Raw genomic sequence first — 18,335 nt, forward strand, 5'->3', positions numbered from 1 at the left:
AACCATCCTCCTTCTACCCCCTCCCCAAAAAGAAACCTGTACTGTGCTGTCTGATAAAATACTTCTATCTGCAACATATACTGGGCGCATGGCTCAGAGCTGTCCCAGCACAGGGTGCACAAAATCCATCAAGCATCCCTCACTAGGCTGGAAATCCCACTAAGGCAGGATCTACAGTATGGACTCCAGTAACTCCCAAGCACTTATCACAGGGATTAGCTAATCATCAGAGATAATTTGTTCTAGGTATTATGCCAATAAGTCCCGCATTAATCCATTTTCTTGTTCACACAGTCAGCCTTTACTAAGTGGCTACTATATGCAAGGCCCTGTGTTAGGCATTTAGCTTTCAGAGATGACTCAAACGTGAACTGGACCCCCAAAGAGCTGAATTCTAATAGGATTCACACATGTAGTTAACTGTAAATCAAAAGAGGAAAGTGAAAAATATCTTAAGACATAAAGATAATGTATGAAATGATATGAATGAGGAAATTCACCGCTACATAATTTGGACAGAAAAGCCTGCAAACCACCTAAATATCCATGAATAGAGAATTAAATTATTATTTTATTAAAGATTTTATTTATTTATTTGACAGAGAGCTCACAAGTAGGCAGAGAGGCAGGCAGAGAGAGGGGGAAGCAGGCTCCCTGCTGAGCAGAGACACCCCCCCCAACGTGGGGCTTGATCCCAGGACCCTGAGATCATGACCCAAGCCAAAGGCAGAGGCTAATCCCACTGATCCACCCAGGTGCCCCCGAGAATTTCTTAAATTATAGAACATACATACAATGGAAGAGAGAACCACTGAAAAGGGTGAGATAAATCTTTCAGTAAAGATGTATTACACAAAAATTAAATAATAATTAATTTGCCAGGGAGAGGAGAAAGTAGAACAGCAAGAAATATGCAGAAGAAAGCAGAGGAAAAGAAAATGGCTCTCCTGGTTCCAATCCCTTCTTGTAGGCCTAGCTATATCCTTGTCCTCAAGTTCCTTGCAATACATTTCTCATTTAAGCTATTAAAAATGGTTCTTGTTATTTTCTTCTTCTCTTTTTTTTTCAAGATTTTATTTATTTATTTGACAGAGATCACAAGTAGGCAGAGAGGCAGGAGGGGGAGAGGGGAAGCAGGCTCCCTGCTGCAGGGAGCCTGATGGCGATGGCAGGGCTCGATCCCAGGATGGCTGGGCTCGATCCAAGGACCCTGGGATCATGACCTGAGCCAAAGGCAGAAGCTTTAACCCATGAGCCACCCAGGTGCCCCGGTTCTTGTTATTTTCAAACAATCCCAGCATACAGGGTAAAGAAAAAAAGAATAAAGAGGGGGGTTGGCATTTGTCAAAATTCATCAAACTGAAATTAAAATCTGTGCATCTTTTTTTTAAGATTTTATTTATTTGTCAGAGGGAGACACAGCGAGAGAGGGAACACAAGCAGGGGGAGTGAGAGAGAGAGAAACAGGCTTCCTGCCAAGCAGGGAGCCCGAAGGTAGAGATGCTTAACAACTGGGCCACCCAGGCGCCCCTGTGCATTATTTTTCTATGTGAATACCTCAACTTAAAAATAGAAACAGTGAGGCAGAGAGAGGCCAAGTATATGGAGGATGCAATATATCTGTATTATATCTGTTACCGATAAGAGAAATATTATAACATGGGAGGAACTGTTCTGGTGGGGCAGGAGGTGGTTTGGTGCACTGCCCAGGATTGAAACACTCATTCTCCCAACTACCAGGAGTGTTGGCAGCAGATCTCAGCTGATCCCTCTCCCCAGCTTGCTCTCAGCTGAAGAAAAGCAGTTCCCCAATGTTACCGCCCCTTCCCAGGGGTAACTCCTTTCTATTTGCTGGTTGATGGAAGAAGTATAAAAGGATAGAAAGATCTAGCCTCTTTGGTCCAACTGGGACTACTCTGAAGAACTCCACAGAGGACTGGCTAAAGCCTCTGTTAGAGCTGCAGTGCAATTCAACTTCTCCCTGTGCCCTACCCTGCTTCTTCCATGCACCCTCAAGGTACTGACCTCGAGAACATTCCCCAACCAGTTTCCAGGGATGCAAATCTCATCTCAAGAGTTTGCTTCCTGGGAAACCTGACTTGCAACACATGAAAAGCAGGATGCATAAATTTTTAATAAGACTAGGAATTCAGGTGATAATGCCCAAGAGGGTAGAAATGTGAGCTAAAGCTCAGGAAGAAGATCTGGGCAGGAAAGAGATTTGGGAACAATCCACTGAGAGGTGACAGGTAAACCCTGAGATTTTACAATATACCAATAGGGAAAAGACTGGAGAGATGAAGGCCAAGATGGTATCTTTCGTCAGTACTGATATTTAGGACGTTGGCTGAGAAAGGGAAGACCCAAGAAACAGGTGAAGAGGAAGGGGAGAACAGAATAAAGAGTTATGATCACTGAAAACATTTCTGGAAAGTCTGCAGTCAACGAAGGCTAATGCTACCCAAAAACCTAAGGAGAATGAGACAAGGAATGGATGCTTAACAAACCCTTGGTTTTGTTTTTTAAAGATTTTATTGAGGGGCACCTGGGTGGCTCAGTGGGTTAAAGCCTCTGCCTTCAGCTCAGGTCATGATCCCAGAGTCCTGGGATCGATCACCGCATCGGGCTCTCTGCTCAGCGGGGAGCCTGCTTCCTCCTCTCTCTCTCTACCTGCCTCTCTGCTTACTTGTGATCTCTGTCTGTCAAATAAATAAATAAAATCTTTTAAAAAAAGATTTTATTTATTTGATAGAGCGCAACTAGGCAGGGTGCAGGCAGAGAGAAAGAAGTAGGCTCCCCTCTAAGCAGAGAGCCCCAGGAGGGGCTGGATCCCAGGACTGTGGGATCACGACCTGAGCGGAAGGCAGACGCCTAACCCAATAAGTCTCCCAGGTGCCCCTTAACAAACACTTGTTAACTTAACTGAGCCCGCAGGATTCTCAGGTTTTTGGTTGGTTGTCTTGGGCAACTTCTGTCCTATGGCAGCAGGCACAGAATCTGTCCGAATGACCTGCAGCAGACCAGTGTTAGGCTGGCAAGCAAAGGAAAGTTGAAATGGTACATAAACCTTAGCCATAAACTCTCTATTGGCTAAGTGAGCCAAGTGAGTTTAGCTGCTAGAGCAATTTGAAAGAAACCCCCTTCTGAAAGGCTTCTATCAAGAACATTCCCAGGGATCTCCTGAATAAACAGCCAGGATCCTTGAGAAGGATAACTGTCCTTATGGACCAAATTCAAACCTCAGTCAAACCCACAGATGTTTAAATACACAGAACTGATTCTAACTTTTTTTGGGGGGGGGGGACTGGCCTATGGGTGTAAAAAGGGAGGAGTGACAACATCATCACTTACAGACATTAGCAACATCATCACTGCTTTGAATACAAATAAACACACTCCTCCTAGCCATGGCATTCTAAAGTAAATAACATACGACACAAACAGGTGTTATTTGACCTCCAGTCCTTGGCTCAAGTAATAAAAAGAAAGATTTACCTTCTATGAACAGAAGGAATTTACCTCCTGCTTCAGTGCACAACAAAGCCATGCAACATTCATCAGTAACTCACTGACTTTCTCTGTTTTTCTCTGGGTGCAGCTGGGGGATCCCCACATCTATGTCTCTTGCCTGGACTCCTCCTGCCCAACCTACAGTCAAAGGCCATGGCACAAAGCATCGTGGACTCCCCAGGAGCCAGTGTGGCTGTATTTCCCGCAGAGATCTATAAACCTGTCGGAGTCCCAAGTCAGCACCAATTTCAAATCTGATCAGCATCTCTGAAAGTCACAGTTACATACAGCTGAATAAAATATTTTTTCATAAATTTAACGCCAGCATGTCTGTGTTTGGAAACTTTGAAAATACATGTTGTATGGTTTACTGCACTGGAAAAGGTGCCAACAGACTTTCAAAGGAAGGGAAGTGTATAACTGTTTCCTTTCAAATGCATTTTCCAATGGGATCCATTCAGGGAAAAGGCTGGAACTAACTAAAACATTATTAAAAACTGTTATGGAAAGAGACAGGGAGATGGAAAAAGATAGACTCAAAAAAGTGAAATACATAACCAAGAGTGAGACAAACATACAAGGAAAAAGAAAGGGGATCTGGGCCGGGAGACAGGTTGGACAGGGAAATAGGGTGAGATAGAGTTTTGTCTGGCAGTTGCTGTTCGTGGTCTCAGACTGTTGCAGATCAATCGATCAGGGCTGCAGTGCTGCTGGCCCAGTGGCACAAGACAAACCACAGAGTTGGCTTTCAGTGCCGCACTTGCGAACTGCTGACCTTCAGTTTTCAAACCAAAAATATTCTTTGGGAAACAGTAATACCAGGTTCAGCCCAGCCAGCCAAGCAAAAACAAGGACTACTAACCTGAAGTAACACCCTATTTAGTTACATCAGGCACCAACCCTTCACAGGCATCAACAGGGAAGTCTGCAAACCTGAGGCCACACCCCACCAAAAACTCACTCCAGGTTCTGACTCAACCAACTAGGCAGTGATAATCAGAAATGCTAGAACAAGTGACACGGTGTTTCAAAGTTGGCTTCACCAGGCCCTACTCAAGCAGGAAGGCCAGTCTTCACTCACAGAGCCAGAGATATGGCAATTCTCTCTGAGGTCACATGTGCATGACTCCAGTGGAATCTGCATGCAATGCTCAGGGCAGGGTTTGGCATGGGCTTGCAAATCATTACATTTCTGGACAAAGTATTAACAGTTTGTAGTGAGTGAGTGATTTTGTTTGTTTGGTTTTTTTTGCTGTATTCATCTAAGCTAGGGCGATGGTAAAGTTTATCTCCCAAACTGGGCTATTTGTGAGACCGAAAAGGTGTGCTATTAATAACTCATAAACAGGGTCTATCTCTGGGCAAACCAGGACTTACCATCACCCTAGCCTAAGCCACAGGAGCTTTATTCCTCCCTGGGTCGGTATTCTAAAATTTTTGCTCACAAAAATCTTTAGAAAAAGCCAGGGCTGCTCCTGATTAGTGCCAAAGCACTTTCTTTTCGAGCTCCTCCAATGGAGAGGTAAACAAATCAATTAAGAACTGCAAAAACTAACAAGAAAGATTGAGCTGACAATCAGGATTCTGGAGAAGCTAAAAATTCCAGGCAGCAGCTTCGGGGGAAAAGGGAAATGTGCCACAGATGGAGCTGTTGAGGCTGATCCACCAGACCTCTCAGTGCTGGGTCCTGGTGTCTCAGCCAGCTTCAAACAGCCGAGTGGAGGGCGGGCAGACCCTGGTGCAAGTTTGCTGAGTTCCAGGCCATCATTCTTGAGGGTGTAATAACCATGGGCTGTAGCACACATGTTGAGGGATGAGGGAAAAAAATAAACAGAGAGACAAAAGAATGAGGATGCACTGCCAATTTCAATTGTGCAGCTTTTATTTTTAAATGCTTATCAAGCTGAGAGAGAGCAGAGTTCTTGGAAAACAAGGTTTCCTTTTTTCCAATGCCAGCGTAAAACACCCTCAAGGACGGGCACTGCACAGACTGTAACAACAAGGAACGTGGCTCTGCATCTCCCAGCAGCCAGGCCGCCATGGGTCCCACGCCGCTCTGATTTCGGCTCAGCTGAGAACTCAAAATAAAAGGCCCACTGCCTCTGGTAAAAAATGCTCTTTTTAAATTTTTTATTAATCTCTAAACTGGCTGTGTTAGAGTTACAGCCCATTACCTACCAACTCTCTTCACTAATAAAATAAATTTGTAAAAGGTCTAATTACTACTTTTACTGAACTACACTGCCTGGGGATCAAGTACAGGAAGCCAAGGGCTCAACTAGTTGTCAGCTAGGGGATGATGGGGAGGGGATGAGGGGAGGATCTGGAGTCACCAGCAGAGGAGAACATGAGGTCCACGGACAAGCCGCAGAGCCCATGTCCAAAAAGAAACAAAAGGGCACTAACCCTGTTCCGAACAGCACCGGGAGGATACATGCCATCATGGGATTTGGGGAGGCCTGTCACGAGTTACACAGGCCTATGCTGCCCACGCCCCAGCTCAGTACAAAAAGAGAACTGCAGTCCAACACAGATGGACCCTGGCTGGACTCTCAGCGGAAAGCCTGGAGAGCCTGACCAGTAAGGAAACAAACAACCATCCTTCCCACCTATCCCACTCTACCCTTCCATCCCAGTCCAGACTCCAAGGAGGAAAAACAAACAAACAACAACAACAACAACAAATGCAGGTAACTAATTGCACAAGAGCTGTACCATGAAGGCAAGGCAAACGACAACAACTTCTGGGCTGTGCCCTGCACCTCATCCCGGAACCCTGATTACAAAGCTGGAGACGTTACTCACAGGCGGAGCCAGGCAGCCCCTCATCCAGGCTGGTGCTGAGAAGTCTGACTGGAAGCCAGCAGTCAACTCTGACATCCTCATTTATAATAAGAGGTGTGTATTAAGCAGACTAGTCCAACTTCAGACAAAAAGTAAGGACAAAATGTGACCTTCATTCTTAATTGTCCACGAAGAACCCTCCTAGGCAAATCCCATGCATCTCTTGGACTTTGACAAATCGTATTTCTCCTCCAGAGAACACTAAAAAAAAAAAAAAAAGAATCAACCACTGCCAAAGAATCTCTTTTTAAAAGAATCCTGATAAGAAAACCTGCTCTGGCAGGTGAGTTAAACCTGTAGCAGACAACCCTTTGGGGGATGACCAGAATGGAACATGGTCTTTCACTGAGGCGGAGGGGTCTGCAGTCACTCTCTGTGTGCCACATGTCTCACCCTAAAGAACTGAGGAATGCTCTCAACAGGAAAAACACAGCAGCAAATGCTGTGATACCAAAGCCACAACTCCATAGGCCCCTGGAGCCTCTCAAACTAAGCTGCCAGCTAGGGAGCTAACACTAGCTCTGGATAAAACGCAGCTCTGGTAGAGTAATTAATTTTTTTCTTAACTGGGATTACATTAATTTTCAAGGACTAATGGAGTCCAGCTGTAATGGGAAGAGCGGCTGCCGATGCACAAAGGCACTTGTACGTACAACATTATAAACACACACACACACACACACACACAGACCTATAAAAAGGATCCACTATAACAGGATATTTTTAGTTTCTACAATGCTGCACTAAAAATACAGCCCCGGCTGATACATCATGGCAGAACTATTCCCTCTCTGTCCCTTCAGGAACAGTTTAAAACATTTATTTTTGTTTCCTTTTGTGATGGTCAGAGTAGAGAGAAAATAGCAGCTCATTGATAAGAGGAAACGAGAGAGACATGAAAAATTGAAAACTACCTAAAAACTCATGGAGAGGTTTATTTTATTAGTTCTTAATAAATATCTTGCAGATTTCCTCAGGAAATACACCAGATCACATGTAAAATAGTTTGATACTGATGTCAACTGCATCAACATATGAAGTCTATTAGGGTGAAGCCGCAGCAGGGTGATCAGCGTGCTGAAAAACTCCACAGTACTTGGGGGGGGGGGAATCTCACGGCCTTCCAAATTCTTCGAGAGGTAAAAAAGTCAGCCAAGACGCAGAGAGAGAGAAAGAGAGAAAAAAAAAGATCCCACATCCTGCTTTCAGCTGCCAGCAATGTGAAGTGCCCAGAGATTAATTCTACGTCTGGCCTGGAAATGTGACTTTAAAGCATGAGGGAGGGGAGTTGGGGGGGGGCGTAGAGAGGAGGAAAGAGGAAAGAGAAGGGCAGACTAACTGAGGCTGGCGGCAGGCCACCAATCCCCTCCCAAGCCATGTTTCAATGTAGACAGAAGTAAACCCCAATAGACAGCAGCGCCTCAGCCTGCCAGGCCCTTCCACCAGCTGCAGCGCATCTCGCTCTCTCCACTCAGCCCCAAGTGCAGATGTTCCCTACAGCATCACTTCCGTTAGACTTTCTTTTAAAGAAATAGCACACATATGTGGAGGCATTTCTACCACTTCCTAACAGGACTCTCTTTGCCTTTAAGGGCCTCAAAGTAAGGGCAGAACTCTGACAGCAGGTACCACAGTGGCTGAATGAGCTGTTCCAGTCTCCCTTTTGAAGGAACATCAGCGGCTAAAGAGCATTAATCAATTAAGAGGAATTTCTTTATAAATTTGGCTTCCTAATGTCTTCAGAGGGAGAACCCCCATAGTTTGGGGCTAGAAAAAAGGGGGAAAATCTTGGTTTCTCAAAGCAGTCTCCTGTAGCACTACCATCTCAGAGAGTTCTCTGATGGCTTTATCATCATGGAGCTTGCATAAGGCAGTTTACAAGAATGTAAATATAATTTCTCATATGCCTGAACTCATTCTATGTAAACTCACATAAGTATAACTTAAATATAATTTCTTATGTGTCTAAACTCATTTTTACAATCCCAGACCCTTAGTTAGTTAACCAATCAACCATTATTGATTAAGTACCTAATTTTGAAATCTACCTTGAACACTGTTAGAGATTTGATAAAACAATATACAATCTTTAATCCTCATGGAGTACATACTCTAGTTGAGAGATCTATGCACTTTTTTTAAAAGATTTTATTATTTTGGGCGCCTGGGTGGCTCAGTGGGTTAAGCCGTTGCCTTCGGCTCAGGTCATGATCTCAGGGTCCTGGGATCGAGTCCCGCATCGGGCTCTCCGCTTGGCGGGGAGCCTGCTTCCCTCTCTCTCTCTCTCTCTGCCCGCCTCTCTGTCTACTTGTGATCTCTCTCTGTCAAATGAATAAATAAAATCTTAAAAAAAAAAAAAAGATTTTATTATTTTATTTATTTGACAGAGAGAGAGATCACAAGTAGGCAGAGAGGCAGGCAGAGAGAGAGGGGAGGAAGCAGGCTCCCTGCGGAGCAGAGAGCGTGATGCAGGCGCCCCAAGAGAGATCTATGCATTTTATGAAGACAAAATAATTGTATTTTCTAGAATAGCTGAATATTTCCTACTTGACCTATCAAGTTGTTGGTTCCTCTGCAGTGAAAGAAGAGAGTTCAAAGAACTAGCAATGTCAAAAGAAAGGACAGTTGGGGGCGCCTGGGTGGCTCAGTGGGTTAAGCCGCTGCCTTCGGCTCAGGTCATGATCTCAGGGTCCTGGGATTGAGTCCCACATCAGGCTCTCTGCTCTCTGCTCGGCAGGGAGCCTGCTTCCCTCTCTCTTTCTCTCTGCCTGCCTCTCTGCCTACTTGTGATCTCTCTCTCTCGCTGTCAAATAAATAAATAAATAAAATCATTAAAAAAAAAAAAAAGAAAGAAAGAAAGGACAGTTGGTAAACCCTCAAAACCAAATTGCTTTTTTTGAAATTCAAACTTCAAAAGAGAAAACCACTTTCCCTTAAGGGAACATGAGAAATACTGACAAATCTATGGCAAACATACTATAGCAAAAAGGTTTAATTTTTTTTTTTTCAAATTTTTACTTAAATTCTAATTAGTTAGCAGAGAATGCAATATTGGTTTCAGGAGTAGAATTCAGTCGTTCATCATTTACATCCAAAACCCAATGCTCATCATAACCAGTGACCACCTTAATACCCATCACCCATCCAGCCCATCCCCCTCCATCTAGCCCCTCCCATATCCCTCCATCAACCCTGTTTGTTCTCCATCATTACGAGTCTCATACGGTTTGTTCCCGTCTCTCTTTTATTCCCCCTCCTGTCTGTTCATTAGTTTTGTTTCTTAAATTGCACATATGAGTGAAATCATATGGTGTATCTTTCTCTGATTAACTTATTTTGCTTAGCATAATATACTTGAGCTCCAACCACATTGCTGCAAAGGGCAAGATTTCATTCTTTTTGATGGCCGAGTAATATCCCCCCACCCCCCGTGTATGTGTGTATATAGACCACATAAGAAGGCCTAACTCATTTACTACTTCTTAAATGTCTTCTATGCACAAGGGACTAGAAGTAGAAACAGACTGAGAAGTGGTTAAGTAATCTGTATGTTACAGCAAATAACACAATCAGAATTAGAACCTAGTTTTATCTAACTTCAAATATTTTTTGTCATTACAATTTCTAAAAATATATTTCTTACAAAGATATTGTAATTACAGAAAACTTGGAAAAACAAAAAAGAAAAAACAAAAGAAAAATTTAAATTCCACCACCTTACAGAATCACAATTAAGTTTTGAAGTACATCCATCAGTCTTTTTAAATAAATGTATGTATAATGTTACACAAATGTGATTAATTACGAAGTTCATAACCGCAATACCACATGACTTTCAGAGAAAAGAGAGATCACATTTTTAGCAGATGACCACACCCCCAAGATCAATCCCCCAGGAAATAGAAATGTCACAACCTGACTCCATACAGCGCAACATACATCTGTTTTACGCCTATACCTCTCTCTGAGTTCCTTAAAATTGAAGAAATTTCAAAAATATCTCATAATCCTCTACTCTTCTGTATATCCCTAAGCCTAGGACAGTCAGGTACACTGACTCGCTCAGCAGAAATGCTACTCTCAATACACCTTCCATAGAACCATGCACTGGTGGATCAAAGGCCCCTACTGGCACGGCCTTACTCCCTTGGTAATCAGCTCAAAAGATGGTTTACTCCAGGTATTTTATACTCCAAAAGAAAGATGTCCTTCGAAGATGTTACTTCCTCAGTAATAATAGTCTATAAGTGCAGAGATGATTCATTAGTTAGTGAAAAGTAGGAGAGCCACAAAAAGCAACCGTAGTCTTTCCTCCCTGAAATGGCAGGACAAAATGACTATTCACTGACTTACCCATGCCAACTTTCCAAGCTTAAACTATTCCCAGCTGGCAAGTTTCTACCCAAGATGAGGTGAGGTGAAGTACAAGGTCTGACCCTGACAATGGAGTTCATGACAACTCCAACCCTACCTCTCTCAAAGTAATATATACACCAGGCTGATCTGCTAGTTAGGAACTTTTATATCTGATGCAAAAGATCTACTCTCACAGGGGTGCCTGAGTGGCTCAATAAGTTAAGCCTCTGATTCTTGATTTCAGGGTCACGGGTTCGAACCCCCACTCTCACAGTGTTGCTGTCACATTATTAAGCATACAGGGTTCCTCACATTTCTTTCCAACTGAATGAAATTACCTAACAAATACTGCTAGAATTCCCTCCAGCTGATGGAAATGAAAATATATTTGCAGAGCTAGTTAAAAACTTCTCCAGTGGAGTTCCTCAAAAAGTTGAAAATAGAACTACCCTACAGACCCAGCAATCAGACTACTGGGTATTTAACCTGAAGACATGTAGTGATCCGAAGGGACACATGCACCCTAATGTTTATAGCAGCAATGTCCACAATAGCCAAACTATGGAAAGAACCTAGATGTCCATCAACAGATGAATGGATAAAGAAGATGTGGTATATATATATACAATGGAATACCATGCAGCCATCAAAAGAAATGAAATCTTACCATTTAACAACGTGGATGGAACCAGAGGGTATTATGCTGAGCGAAATAAGTCAATTAGAGGAAGACAACTCTGATATGAGGAATTTGAGAGGCAGGGCGGGGGTTGTGGGGAGTAGGGAAGGAAAAAAATGAAACAAGATGGGATCAGGAGGGAGACAAACCATAAGAGACTCTTATTCTCAGGAAACAAATGGAGGGTTGCTGTGGGATGGAGGGATAGGGATAGGGCGGTTGGGTGATGGACACTGGGGAGGGAATGTGCTATGGTGAGTGCTGTGAAATAAATGTGTAAGCCTGATGATTCACATACCTGTACCCCTGGGGCAAATAATACATTATATGTTAATAAAAATAATTAAAAAAAAGAAAAACCTTCCCCAGTGGAAAGACCTTATAAAGCTTAAGAGCTTTATAAGTGGAATAAATTATAAATGATAAAGAATGACATTTCTAACTAAATGAAAATTTAAGGGGCGCCTGGGTGGCTCGGTGGGTTAAGGCCTCTGCCTTCGGCTCAGGTCGTGATCTCAGCATCCTGGGATAGAGCCCCACGTCGGCTGGCTCTCTGCTCAGCAGGGAGCCTGCTTCCCTTCCTCTCTCTGCCTGCTTGTGATCTGTCTCTCAAATAAATAAATAAAATCTTTTTAAAAAATAAATGAAAATTTAAAACTTTTGTACAGTAAAAAAACAATAAACACATTTTAAAACAAACACAAATAAGAAAATTGCCAGTGAACATAGAAGGGACTTGCTATATTTACCATCTGTAAAGCTTATATAAATTGATACAAAGATACTAGGTTGGAATGGGAAAATGAGCAGAGAATAAGGCTACACAGAACTATAAACAGTTTTTAAGAAAAGGGAAGAAAATGTCCATTCTCACCAATAACCAAAGAAATGCATTTATTTATTTATTTGAGAGAGAGAGAGAGAGAGAGAGAGAGAGAGAACGCGCGCGCGACCAGGGAGGAGTAGGACAAAGGAAGAGGGAGAGAGAGAATCCTTTTTTTTTTTAATTGTGTTGTTAGTCACCATAAAATACATCATTAGTGTTTGATGCAGTGTTCCAAGATTCATTATTTATGTACTACGCCCAGTGCTCATGTAATACGTGTCCTCCTTAATACCCACCACCAGGCTCACCCATCCCCCACCCCCAAAAAAAACCTTGAGTTTGTTTCTCAGAGTCCACAGATTCTCACAATTGAGAAGAGAGAGAATCTTAAGCAGGTTCCACGCCTAGCTCAGAACCCGATTCAGGGCTCAATCTCACAACCCCGAGATCATGACTTGAGCTGAAATCAAGAGTTAGAAGCTACACAAAATGAGCTACCCAGGCACCCCGAAAGATGTGCAATTTAAAACAAGGTAAGTTGGGGGCGCCTGGGTGGCTCAGTGGGTTAAGCCGCTGCCTTCAGCTCAGGTCATGATCTCGGGGTCCTGGGATCGAGTCCCACATCGGGCTCTCTGCTCAGCGGAGAGCCTGCTTCCCTTCCTCTCTCTCTGCCTGCCTCTCTTGTGATTTCTCTCTGTCAAATAAATAAATCTTTAAAAAAATAAAATAAAATAAAACAAGGTAAGTTGGAAACAGTTTAGCAGTTTCTTACAAAACTAAACATTGCCTTACCAAACGATCTAGTAATCTCATTCCTTGGGATTTACCCAAATGAGTAAAAATGTATGTCCACATAAAAACCTCCATACAGATGTTTATAGCAGCTTTATTCACAATTGCCAAAACTCAGAAGTAACCAAGATGTCCTTCAACAGGTTAAATGATAAATAAACTGTGGTATATTCAGACAACAGCACATCATTCACCACTAAAAAGAAATGAGCTATCAAGCCATGAAAAGATGGCAGAGGAACCTTAAATGTTTATCAGTAAATGAAAGAAGCCAATCTGAAAAGGCTACATACTTTATGATTCCAACTATATGACATTCTGGAAAAGGCAAAACTATGGAGACAGTACAAAAATCAGTCATTACCAGAAGTTAGGGAGAGGGAAAGATGAACAGATAGATCACAGAGGAGTTTAAGGGCAGTTAAATTCTTCTATACTATACTATAATGGTGGATACATCTAATTATACATTTGTCCATACCCACAGAATGTACAAGACCAATAGTAACGGTTAACGTAAACTATGGACTGTAGGTTACAATGACATTCCCATAGAGGTTCATCAACTATAACAAATGTACCACTCTGGTTCCCAATGTTGACATGCGGGAGATCGTGCATGTTTGGGGGCAGGCGATATATGGGAACTCTGCTCTTTCTAATCAATTTTGCTGTGAACCTAAAACTTCTCTAAAAAAGAAAGTCGATTAAAAAAAAAAAAGATGGGTTTTCTTCTATCATTTATTCAACAAATATACTAATGTCTACATTGTGCCAAGGACTATAAAACATTAAAACCATTTGAATGCCAGCAAGAGGTGGTAGCTGGGCATTCTCAAACACTGCCGTTAAGAGTGTAGGCTGGCACAACTTCTTAAGAAAGTAATCCAGCATCATGTATCAAAAATTAGAAGACTTCAAACCCTTTAACCCAACAACCGAGCTTCTAAATAATATGAAACGCTGACAAAGGTTTTATGTACAAAGATGTTAATTACAGCATAATTCACAATACTAGAAAAATGGGAAAAAATGTCTGAAAATAGGGTAAAGATTAAGTGAATGTTAACATATTCATATGAGAACGTTATTTAGCTATTAAACACAATTATAAAGAATTTTATAACTGAATATCTCTAAGTGAAAACAGTAGAGTCAAACATTTTATATTCAGTGTTTTTTCAACTGTGTTAAAAAAGAACTTGAGGGGCACCTGGGTGGCTCAGTGGGTTAAGCCTCTGCCTTCGGCTCAGGTCATGATCCCAAGGTCCTGGGATCGAGCCCCGCATCGGGCTCTCTGCTCAGCAGGGAGCCTGCTTCCTCCTCTCTCTGCCTGCCTCTCTGCCTACTTGTGATCTCTGTCAAATAAATAAATAAATAATCTTAAAAAAAAAAAAAAGAACTTGAATTCACACATACACATAGGAATGAATGTCATTGCTGGGAAGTTGGTTTACAGGTGGTTTCCAGCTTTTTTTCCTATTTGTTTTGGTACTCTCAAGAAAACCCAAAGTGTTAGATCTTTTAAAAATATTATTTAGTTTAAGTAAATAGGACAGAATTACTCCAGTAAAGTGAGAGTAAAAATACGGTAAATGAGTAAGGAAGGAGAAATAAAACTATTATGTTCAGGAAGAAAGAACAGAGAATAAATGATGGAAGATTTAGGGGATGAAAAGGAAGGGACTTACGCAGTTCTCAAAGAAATTTTTTTTTGCAGAGTCCCAAAGACATTGACTCCAGGATTAGCAGTATATACCAAAACACATTTAATGTATTGTAATATCAGGATATAAAATTTGTATTTGGAAATTATATTTTCTGAAATGTCACCATACCAAAAAAAGGGAAAGATCGTGAAATTATGAGCGATGACCCCAGATAACAGATGCCCCTGGCCTTATCATTCAATCTGCATTGCCCCAGCCTGACTTGTTGAACAGTTATTGAGAACTTACAGCACACTAGACACTATTCTAGAGGCTCATAAAACATCAGTGAATAAAACAGGTCAAGGATCCCTAACTGCAGGAAGTTTACATTCTAACAGAGGAGCAGTAGGAGAAAATGAGTAATCAACATATGCACAAAAAATAAGTTGCTGGGGCACCTGGGTGGCTCAATTGGTTAAGCGATTGCCTTTGGCTCAGGTCAGGATCTCAGCGTCCTGGGATGGAGTCCTGCATCAGGCTCCCTGCTCATCAGGCTCCCTGCTTGGCGGGGGGCCTGCTTCTCCCTCTCCCTCTGCCCTTCCCACTGCTTGTGCTCTCCTGCTCTGTCAATCTGCCAAACAAATAAAAATCTTTAAAAAAAATAAATTACTTAGTATTTAGAATACAAGTTGTCAAAAAAAAGAAAACTGAGCACGATAGAGGCAATCAAGGAATTCAGGATGGGAGTGCAGCAGTGTTAATAGGATGATCAGGGCAGGCGTCATGGCAGTATTATTTCAGTAGACTTATAAGAGATGAGGTATTTGCCATGCAAAGAGCTTGAAGCAGAGCATTCCAAGCAGAGAAAACCGCTAATGCAAAGGTTCAACGGTGGGAGAATCCCTGCTCATCAGAGAACCTGCAAGAAGGCCAGTATGGCTGAAGCACACTAAGCAAGCCAGGGGGAGAACAGTAGCAGCAAATGAGGTCAGAGAGAGGTGACGTGGGAGGGTGGGGAGGAGGGGGAGTTCTCTTGTAAAGACTATGGCTTTTACTCTGACTGAAATGGGAAGCCAGTGGAGGATTCTAAACAGAGTGACATGATCTGATGTTTTTAAAAGAATCGCTGCTGTATAGAGAGCTGTGTGTGTGTGTGTGTGTGTGTGTGTGTGTGTGTGTGTGTGTGTGTGTGTGTGTGTTCAGAGGGAGAGATGGGAGGATCAAGAGAGACCACTTAGGAGTTTCAAGTCTTTCTGGGTTGTCTTTGTCTTAGAGTTTAAAAAGAAGTATATGGGGTATGAAGGCCATGTTTGCAAGGATGATTTTCTCTTCCAATGTGGAATCTTGAAGAATGTGTCAACAGCCTGCAATTGTGTCCTTAGCAGGCATCTCAAAATAATGATTACCAAACATTTCTCTCTGCTCATTGCCCTGACATGAGTTCTGGGCATCACCCTATCTCAGGGGAGAGGTGAAAAGAGGTTATGTAGAACAAGCAGTGATAACAGGATGATGTCACAGGTGTGCCTCAATGAAGCCCCCAGTGAGTTCAGCTCATAACCACTCTACAGTGATTTACTCTACCCTGCCAACGCCAGCTGGAAAAGGGATGAAGCAAGCCGACACAGCCATAAGCCTGGGGCAGGCATTGTAAGATCCTTCTCCCTCCAGTCCCCTGCCAGCCCCTCCCCTCTTCAACTGCTGATCCTTGCTTCAGAAGCCAAAGTGTGAACAGCACGTGTCTGGATTTCAGAACCTGCCCAGCAGTTGGAAATTCCCTACAGCGTGTCAACTGCTGCATCTGCTGTTGGCACTCGGGGCAAGGAATCACACGGGCATTTTCTGAAATAAGCTTCAAGATGGGAGTCCTATATCTGAAAAGAGGCCTAAAGAAGCCAGAAAACAGCAATTACAGTAAAATAAATTTCTAAATATGTGACAATCTGCCTTCTAAAAAGGAAACGGACACACACAAGCAAACCAAACAGCTCTAAGAACAGCAGAAGTCAAGAACAAAAGCACAGAGTACCCTGACTAATGGAAAGGATTTTATGGGCCAACAGGGTTCACCAGATAAGTAATGTTATGTGTGGCTGAAACTAGAGAGCACTCTCTTTTCCAGATCTCTAGCTCAGACCCTCTTGGTAATAACTGGTTTCTGCCATTTCAGCTGGAGGTCTCCCTCTCCCTTCCCTTTACCTTTCTTCCCCACCCAGTGAGCCTTCTAAGTAGTCTATACCTTGAACACTTGTTGGAAAAATTTTAAAATGTGAGCCCACTAACACCACGTGCCGTAGAACTCGACTGCAGGAGATGGAAAAAGAGCCACTCTTTGAAAAGCAGCCTACACATGCTCTCACCATCCTGGATACAGGTGCCCCAGTCACATTACTCACGCAGAGCTACACAAACGCTCATGCCTGGTGGTAAAAAGAAAAAAGGAGTCACAGCATTTCCTCTAATAACATGTCAGGCAGACTAGGACCTTGATCTCCTCTCCCAAGGAAACAACTAATTATCCTGGAAAAAGTATTTTAAAAATCTTTTCAGAAAGCATATATGAGGTAGGAAATTAAAAAGGAATCTTCTGGTCAGAGATTGAGTAAAGATGGGAAACTAGACATTTAAAGTGGGATACAGCCAGACTTTACCCTAAGAACGTGCCACCTGATGAACTGGTGCTTTGGTTTCCAAGACTTCATGGGTACAGCTAACCTAAGAGGGTGCCCAAGATCTCTGTCATTAAGCTGGCATCCCACAGAGCTACATCCAAGGTATGAGGGTGAATCAGAAATAAAGACAGCAATAAAGCCCCTTGAAAAGACAGCTGGAAAAGTGACTATGTCAAATCCTGGGGCTGACTCGAAGAGAAAAAATACTGCACTGAAAATATGGACCATGCACAAGCCCTCACAGGAGTGAGCAGCCTGAATTCACATTACCTGAGTGGTCTGTAAAACCTCAAGCAGATATCTGAATTTAGAATGATTATTTTAGATTGCACATCACCAGGCTGTGGACAGAACAACACCCAAGTCCTTTTCCCATATTCATCCCAGATTTCCAAGAATTCCCACTAATGAGATTTCACAGAAAATAAGATTACAGAAAAAAAATTTAATTGCACAGGAAACAAGGCACAGCAGAAATAAGAGATTAGCAGAAACTCACCTAAAAGGACCCCTTCTATAGAGAGTCTCTAAAATAATCATGTTTAATATATTTTAAAGAAATAAAAGACAGGCACCTGGGTAGCTCAGTGGGTTAAAGCCTCTGCCTTCGGCTAAGGTCATGATCCCAGGGTCCTGGGATTGAGCCCCGCATCAGGCTCTCTGCTCAGCAGGAAGCCTGCTTCCCTTCCTCTCTCTCTGCCTGCCTCTCTGCCTACTTGTGATCTCTGTCTGTCACATAAATAAATAAATAAAATCTTTTAAAAAATACTAATAATAAAAAAATAAATAAAATCTTAAAAAAAAAGAAAAGACAACCTCACAAATGTGTTCAGGGCACAAGAAGCTATATTAAAAAAAAAAGCAAATTTGAAAAAATATATCTGGTAATAAAAATATGTAATTGAGGGGCACCTGGGTGGATCAGTGGGTTAAAGCCTCTGCCTTCGGCTCAGGTCATGATCCCAGGATCCTGGGATTGAGCCCCACACCGGGCTCTCTGCTCA

At 42.5% G+C, this 18,335-nt stretch overlaps 1 protein-coding gene across 3 annotated transcripts in view; it reads right to left on the reverse strand.

The window, feature by feature from the left end:
- The window catches only part of SMG6 (SMG6 nonsense mediated mRNA decay factor), a 246,031-nt gene that overhangs the window by 157,012 nt on the left and 70,684 nt on the right, over positions 1 to 18,335 (reverse strand). Inside the window, exon 1 of one of the 3 annotated variants that reach the window (XM_045984067.1) lies at positions 6,316 to 6,441. The exons of the other annotated variants lie outside the window; for them this stretch is intronic. The gene's annotated coding sequence lies outside the window, so the exon portion shown is untranslated. Of the gene's footprint in view, positions 1 to 6,315; positions 6,442 to 18,335 lie in introns of those variants that run through there. 3 annotated transcript variants of the gene reach the window in all.

Source organism: Meles meles, chromosome 18 (assembly GCF_922984935.1).
Source record: "Meles meles chromosome 18, mMelMel3.1 paternal haplotype, whole genome shotgun sequence".
Lineage (NCBI taxonomy): Eukaryota > Metazoa > Chordata > Mammalia > Carnivora > Mustelidae > Meles > Meles meles.